The sequence below is a fragment of the Acanthochromis polyacanthus genome, chromosome 18 (assembly GCF_021347895.1).
Source record: "Acanthochromis polyacanthus isolate Apoly-LR-REF ecotype Palm Island chromosome 18, KAUST_Apoly_ChrSc, whole genome shotgun sequence".
Lineage (NCBI taxonomy): Eukaryota > Metazoa > Chordata > Actinopteri > Pomacentridae > Acanthochromis > Acanthochromis polyacanthus.
In genome coordinates, this window is record NC_067130.1 from 522,361 (window position 1) to 530,045 (window position 7,685).

At 41.0% G+C, this 7,685-nt stretch overlaps 2 protein-coding genes across 10 annotated transcripts in view; both read left to right on the top strand.

Moving 5' to 3' along the window:
* Positions 1–7,685, top strand: part of LOC110961102 (protein unc-13 homolog B) — a 119,019-nt gene that overhangs the window by 70,317 nt on the left and 41,017 nt on the right. The window lies entirely within an intron of this gene.
* The window catches only part of atp8b5b (ATPase phospholipid transporting 8B5b), a 70,773-nt gene continuing 68,027 nt past the window's right edge, over positions 4,940–7,685 (top strand). The window contains exons 1-3 of one of the 2 annotated variants that reach the window (XM_051938826.1): positions 6,148–6,231; positions 6,309–6,367; positions 6,447–6,561. The gene's annotated coding sequence lies outside the window, so the exon portion shown is untranslated. Of the gene's footprint in view, positions 5,209–6,147; positions 6,232–6,308; positions 6,368–6,446; positions 6,562–7,685 lie in introns of those variants that run through there. The other variant, XM_051938824.1, reaches the window with a different exon arrangement.

Consider the following 7,685-nt stretch of genomic DNA (forward strand, 5'->3'; position numbering starts at 1 on the left):
GAGGTTTGTGGAGTGGTGTTTCATTTTAATCAGTGTTGGTTCTCCTGGTTCATCTCCTGGTTCCATCCTGGTCTGTAATGGTTCTCCTGGTTCCATCCTGGTCTGTAATGGTTCTCCTGGTTCCATCTGGTCTGTAATGGTTCCCTGGTTCCATCCTGGTCTGTAATGGTTCTCCTGGTTCCATCCTGGTCTGTAATGGTTCTCCTGGTTCCATCCTGGTCTGTATTGCTCTGGTTCCTTCTCCTGGTTCCATCTCCCGGTCCGTGTCATTCCAGTGGTCCTGGCCCGGGATCTGAAGTGGCAGACATCTGGCATGTTCCGGCCCTTCGTGGAGATCACCATGATCGGACCGCACCTGGCCGACAGGAAGAGGAAGTTCCAGACCAAATCCAAGAACAACAGCTGGTCGCCCAAATTCAACGAGTCCTTCCAGTTGTGAGTTATGAAGAAAAAACAGCTACAGGAGCTTCTCTGGGTTTTTGGCTGTTTTTTGTCATTTTCCAGCAGTGACCTCACTAGCTGAGGAACACTTCATCCTTTCTATTTCCAGCTTCTGTTCCATTCTGTCTAATTCTCTGATCTAACAGTGCTGTCTGTTAGCTAGTTATTTATCACTGGATGGAATCATTTCCTGCATCTACAGCTGCATTAGGGAGCTCTTGGAATATTACTTGAACAGGGTTGGACCAGTTGTCCTCCTGGCTCTTCATCAGAGCAGATATTTGGTATTTTTTGATTATCTGAATCATTATTAACTGATAATCATTAAATTAAATGCAAACCTGAGGGTCTGATGCCGCTCTGGTCTCAGGAGTGTCTGTCCAGCAGAAACACAAACCAAAAAATCATCTTCATCTATTAATGAAGAATGCCAGTAAAGAGTGACCAGTTCCTGCTATTAAATGCTTTAAACATTTATTGTATATCAGTTCAAAATTTAATTATTGGAGTCAGTCGACTCTATTGGAGAACCTTCAGTTTCCCAGAATGATGTGTTCTAACATCAGTAATATGAATGTGTGATGCTGAGTCACAGTCAGACTTTACGTTCATTTAAAGCATCCACACTGAGGAGTTTGGTTGTTCTCTTAACTTCTACACTATGTTAAATTATACTGGTGTTATTTAAAAATGGATTTATGCTCTCTAACCTCTTATTGTTTTTGAAACTCTGAACTCCCTGCAGTGTTCTTTTACTTCCTGTTGTTTAGATATCTAAGAACTCTGAACTCCCTGCAGTGTTCTTACTTCTAAGAACTCACTCCCTGCAGTGTTCTTTTACTTCCTGTTGTTGTTAGATATCTAAGAACTCTAAACTCCCTGCAGTGTTCTTTTACTTCCTGTTGTTGATAGATATCTAAGAACTCTAAACTCCCTGCAGTGTTCTTTTACTTCCTGTTGTTGATAGATATCTAAGAACTCTAGACTCCCTGCAGTGTTCTTTTACTTCCTGTTGTTGTTAGATATCTAAGAACTCTAAACTCCCTGCAGTGTTCTTTTACTTCCTGTTGTTGATAGATATCTAAGAACTCTAAACTCCCTGCAGTGTTCTTTTACTTCCTGTTGTTAGATATCTAAGAACTCTAAACTCCCTGCAGTGTTCTTTTACTTCCTGTTGTTGATAGATATCTAAGAACTCTAACTCCCTGCAGTGTTCTTTTACTTCCTGTTGTTGATAGATATCTAAGAACTCTAAACTCCCTGCAGTGTTCTTTTACTTCCTGTTGTTGATAGATATCTAAGAACTCTAAACTCCCTGCAGTGTTCTTTTACTTCCTGTTGTTGATAGATATCTAAGAACTCTAAACTCCTGCAGTGTTCTTTTACTTCCTGTTGTTGATAGATATCTAAGAACTCTAAACTCCCTGCAGTGTTCTTTTACTTCCTGTTGTTGATAGATATCTAAGAACTCTAAACTCCCTGCAGTGTTCTTTTACTTCCTGTTGTTGATAGATATCTAAGAACTCTAGACTCCCTGCAGTGTTCTTTTACTTCCTGTTGTTGATAGATATCTAAGAACTCTAAACTCCCTGCAGTGTTCTTTTACTTCCTGTTGTTGTTAGATATCTAAGAACTCTAAACTCCCTGCAGTGTTCTGGGTTCGGTGAACGGCTTCGAGTGCTACGAGCTGCAGGTCTGCGTTAAGGACTACTGCTTTGGCCGGGCTGACCGGGTGGTGGGTTTAGCCGTGATACAGCTGAAGGACATCATGTGGACGGGGAACTGCGCCTGCTGGTGTCCTCTGGGAGAGCGAGTCCACATGGACGACAAGGGCCTGACGGTGATGAGGATCCTGTCTCAGCGCTCCAACGACGACGTGGCCAAGGAGTTCGTGAAGCTGAAGTCTGAGAGTCGCTCAGCAGAGGAGGGAAGATGAGGATGGATGGACTAAAGACAGATTATATGAGACAGTTTGGTTCAAAAAGCAGGAACTCTTTCCATGTGTGTTAGCTGCTGCTGACTGTAGGTGGCGCTCTGAAAGCTCACAGACTTCTCACTCTGGGTGTTTGGACCACAACCCTCACTGTTCCTCAGATAATTATCCACCCAGCGACTGGACGGCACCGAGACACCGAAGCTCCACTCAGCAGATGTTTCACCAGATGTTTAACCCTCTCCTGACCCCCATCCTCACCTGCTGGACCGGCTCAGAGCCACTGTAGGGTCCAGCCTGTCCCCCTCATAACCCCATCCCTCCAAACCGTGGCCAAGTGTTTCATGCCTTACTCTGTGTAAACTGTGAATGTCACGTGAAGCTTCCTGTTAGCTGTAGCTCCTCTCTACGGTCTGAGGAAATGTGAAAAAGGAAGAAGTTAAAGTTGATGTTCCAGGAGACGGTACCAGTGCTAACCTGTGGTTTTACCCGTTAACGTTAAGGATCGGTCGGTTTAATGTGTGCCTTGCTACTTTCCACTCATGTTCCTCCAGAAAAAATCAGATTTAGTTCAGAAACATTACAAACTTTAACACAGATTTAACCACGTTCCTCTATTAACAACTCAACTTATTTATTTTTTATACACAAATACATATTTATTTTTGTGTGTTTTTCTTAGAAATCCTGTGATTTCAGATGTTTACTGCTGGAAAAGGATGTGTCTGGACTTGCACAGTTTAACGAGAGCTTCTGAATACTCATGAACGCAGCGTCTCCATACGATGACAGAAGTCAGAACAGAAACTACCAAGGGTTTGTTTTATGGGATTAATCATTAAATTGGCTGAAGAGATCCCTAGAATGGTTCATTCATAGTGAAAGTAAATCATTCAGGTAAAATGAAGATGTGAACAACTGGAGTTGATGGGAGTGTAGAAATATTTCAGTTTTTTCTTCCTGCTCTGTTTTCTTCTTCTCTGTCTGTGAGGCCTTAGTTTATGAAAAAACAAATAAACTTCTTTTTTACTCATTTTCCCTCCCAGTAATCTCTGAGTTTTCCAGGTGAACTTCCTGATGGGTTTCTACTTTCTGATGACACTAAGATGTTCTATTGATGGATTTTCTTTGCAGTTTGTTGTATTTTGTGTTGTGTTCATCTGATTTTTTTTATTATTTTTAACGTTTCCCTGAATTCTCTGTGGATGATGTTTCAGGGGTAAAATACGGAGCGATGCTTGTTGTTCTAAAACATTAATGAAGGTAAAAATAAGCAGATAAATCCTGTTTGTTCTGAACCCTGTGAATAATTCATGCTGTCAGATTCCCTGTGCCAAGTGTTCACTTTTTTTTTAAATTATGACATGTATTTTCTAAATCTGTTAACCTGCACCACCACTGATAGTTAACACTTCATCACCGTATTTTTGTCGACTTTTCTTTGTATTGTTACGACACCAATTCATGAGTTTTATATAAAGTATTTGAGAACGACCAACTGCCTTCCTGCTTTTATTTCACTGCGACACTGATGTTATTTCACTGAATCCACCACACAGTTAACTCATCTTTATTATATTATTGGTAAATTATAATCCCACATGTTTCAGCTGTACCAGTATCTATTATAGTTTTATTTTCACATTAAGTTCTGTTTTAACACTCCTCTAATAATCTGTAAATCAGCTAGCATCAATTTATCTCAGTAATGGCACCAGGAAATCCTTTATTTTATTTTGTTATTATAGTTTTTGTTATTGTCGTTATTGTTATTATTGTAATTATTGTTGTTACCAGTTTATTTCTGTTTTGAGATGAACACCAACTGATTCACTCCAGCAGAAATGAGTAAGTAGTTTTTAAAAATGTTTTATCGTGCATAAATAATCCGTCAACTTAAACTGAATGTTAAAGTCATTTGGACAAACTGAAGCAATAATAATGATAATAAACGGCATTAATGCAGCTTTTACCCAGCAAACAAACTCTGATTAACTGCTTAAATAAAGGTTAATAAGCTGTAAAATTATTGTATAAAACATAAAGTTCTGGTGTTTAAATAAATTCATTCTATCAACAGTTTATTAGTTTAATGCAGTTTTCTGCTTTGAATCCATGCAGAGATGTTCAAAAGAACAGTTTGTATTTCATCCACATAAAGTGTGCTGCAAACACGTGCACGCCCCAGCAGAGCGCTCACATAAACACAGTAATTTAGGAAGCGTGCACGTGGAGGTCTGCTGGACTCCAGCCTCCCTTTGAACCTGAAGGAATCAGACTTTATTCTGTCAGCAGGAAAACAGCTCATATGATAATAACATTAATATTAACAATAATAATAGTTCATCTGCTAACAATAAAGGCTTCTCCTCAGAAAACACAGAATTGTGATCTGAAGGGCTGATGAAGGTGAGAAGGTTCCTTCTCCATCTGAGCATGCTCCATCTCAGGGTGTTACACACCTGACTGGTCTGGTCCTGGCCTCTGATTGGCTGCAGTAACTCACCTTTACTGCTGTTTTACGGCCTCCCATCAGGTCCAAAGATCGCTGCTGTGTTTGTTTTAAGGCCTGAGCTGCTGCTGGATTCCAGCTCTGAACCTGAAACCTCCAGTCTGTCTCCACTTCAACCTCCACCTGTCTGTCCTCCACCTGTCTGTCCTCCAGACCCGCCTTGCTGTCCAGGACTCGATCCCTGATACCCCAGACCAGGACTTGGACTAACGTTATACTTTGTCAGAGGTGGAAGCGGCTCAGACTGCCGCGTTTCCCTCTTTTTTCTACCAAAGCCAGAGTCTATGTGAGGTCAGGACCCAGAAACCAGATTCTGTTTGAGGTACGTGGCTCATTTTGTCTTTCAGATATAGAAGAATAATTGTGTGGTTAAACGTGCTGAAGCAGCTCTCTGGACCTTTAGGAACCAGGGTTAGGGTTTAGGACGACTTCCAGGCCTCTGATCCTTCACTCTGACTGATTCTAGACTGTAAAAAGTGAAACATGAAATCCTGGAGTGTCTTTAAACTGACAGCAGAACGGTTGGTCTCCTTTTAGTTTTATCATGGATTTTATTGAGGATATTTCCGATTTCCTACAAACTTATCTTCACAAAGAAGCAGGAAAAACACGGCAGAGCGATTTTTAGAGTCTAATATTGACTAAAGGCAGCAGATAAATGCTAGATTGATGAGGAAGACGTATTATTACCTGTATTATCTGTCGTAGGTTTTACTCTGGTTCAAAGGGTTGAGAAGGGAGTGGCTGGAGGGTTTTACAGCTTCAGAGAGCAGATAATAAAGGCTGTAGGTTCCTGTAAACGCTGCTGAATAGAACGCTGATATATACATGAATAATCCATTTTATCTGGCTTTTATTCTCCTCTGATCATTACAGATCAATAGATCATGATAGAAGGTTTCTTCAGCACACCTTTACTGTGCTGTTGAGATGTGTGTTGAACTCGTATTTAATTATGAATCCTAATAATATTCTATATAGTTTATTTAAACCAATAAATATTTGCTGTTTTGGAGCTTTGTTCAGGCTGAGAAATGCATTTTTTGGTTTGTTTTACCTTTTTCATGTAAATCTCCCTTTTTCAGCTGTATTTTCTCAGGTTTATGTCTTTCCTATATTTCAATAGATTTTTACCCTTAATCACAAACTTTACCTTCCATAAATGAACTGATTCCTTCCTTTTTCCTTCCAGCTGCTGCTTTATTCTATTCCAGCTAAAGGACCTCTCTAACTCTGTGTTATTCTAAATTCACCTCCTCAGGTGTGAGATATGGAGACACGGAGCTAAAGATGGGATCAGTCGTGACGTATTTCCGCCAGTTGTTTGGTAAAGAGAAAAAGAAAGGTGAGAACTTTTCTCCGATTCTTTCATCACATCTGGTTTTACAGAGAAATGACGTTTCTTCCTGTATTTCCTCTCAGAGGAGGAGCGATACCTGAGAGCCAACGACAGACCGTTCAACCTGTCCTTCAGATACGCTGTGAGCAGATTTAAACCACAACTAACCTCCTTTAGCTGATGGAGTCCTTTATAATGAACTTTAACTCTCTCTCCTCCAGAATAACGCCATCAGGACCTCCAAATACAAACATTATCACGTTCCTGCCTCTGAACCTCTTTGAGCAGTTCAGGAGGCTCGCCAACGCCTACTTCCTCTTCCTGTTCTGCCTTCAGGTAGACGGTTTTCATTTGCTATCGTCATGGTTTCACACAGAGCCGGTTACTGTGGCTTTATTTACTGATGTAGTCTCTGGATGCTGCAGATGGCCTTTTCTAAAATGGAGTTGGGGTTTTTTGGTTGCTAATGTCTGTAATAACGAAGAGTCACAGATAATCTTTTGTTTTCGACATGTTCGTGGCGCCATATGCCTAAACACAGTGATGGTGGATATACAAATATGTTTCTACACCTGGGAACTGCGAAGCTAAATGCACGTGGCAAGTCAGTATACGCGTTGCAATTTCAACTGATGTGCATCGCCAATCTCCTCTGTTCAGTTTTGCTGCTGTTGTTGAGTTGTTCAAAGGCACAGAACCATCATTTGCGAATGTTCCTGCTGAAATGTTGATCTGTTTGCAGTAGTCATTGTTCAGAGGCGTCTACCATGAAAATCAGTGAGCGCCTCTGAGAACAAACTAATAGTAACGCTGGTAAAGTGCAAACTAGCCTATGCTACTGATTTTACTATGCGGTAGTGATACAATACTGTTTCTACTAAGAGGCCTTGCAATTTGAGAGCGCACTTGATTTGGCTGTCCAGGTACAAATTACATGAAAGCCCGTTTATGAATTAAGGAAGCAGCACGGAGAAGTGCATATCGACCGGCGGATTCTGACTCCTGGACTTTAAGAGCGACCGAAGATTCAGGTTTGTTGATCTATTGATCAGCTTGGATGAGGGTAGCTTCCATCTGCAGCTGGATTACTTGTCAGACAGTCAGGATAAGGTAGTTTGCATTTTTTGTTTTTCTGCACACGGAGATAGGCTACTACTAACAGTACGGTTTTCTTCACCTACAGGGTTGTACTGACTTCAGCCCAAGGATCCTCAAGGAAAAGTTTTTTATGGTGTTTGGAGGTTCTGTCGCGCTAGCCCCATTCAACTGGAAGTTTCACGTTTTAGAGTCAGTGTTCTGTGAGGATGTTCAACCTCATAACATCCGAGCTTCTCAGAAACCAGGGAGGATATTAATTGGTGGTTTTGTAATTTGGTAGGGTTGCTCCTGACAGACTGGGCTCGTAATTGGCCCTAAGCTGGAGGATTGGGCTATCAAACTCAAGGACTCAGTAGGACATA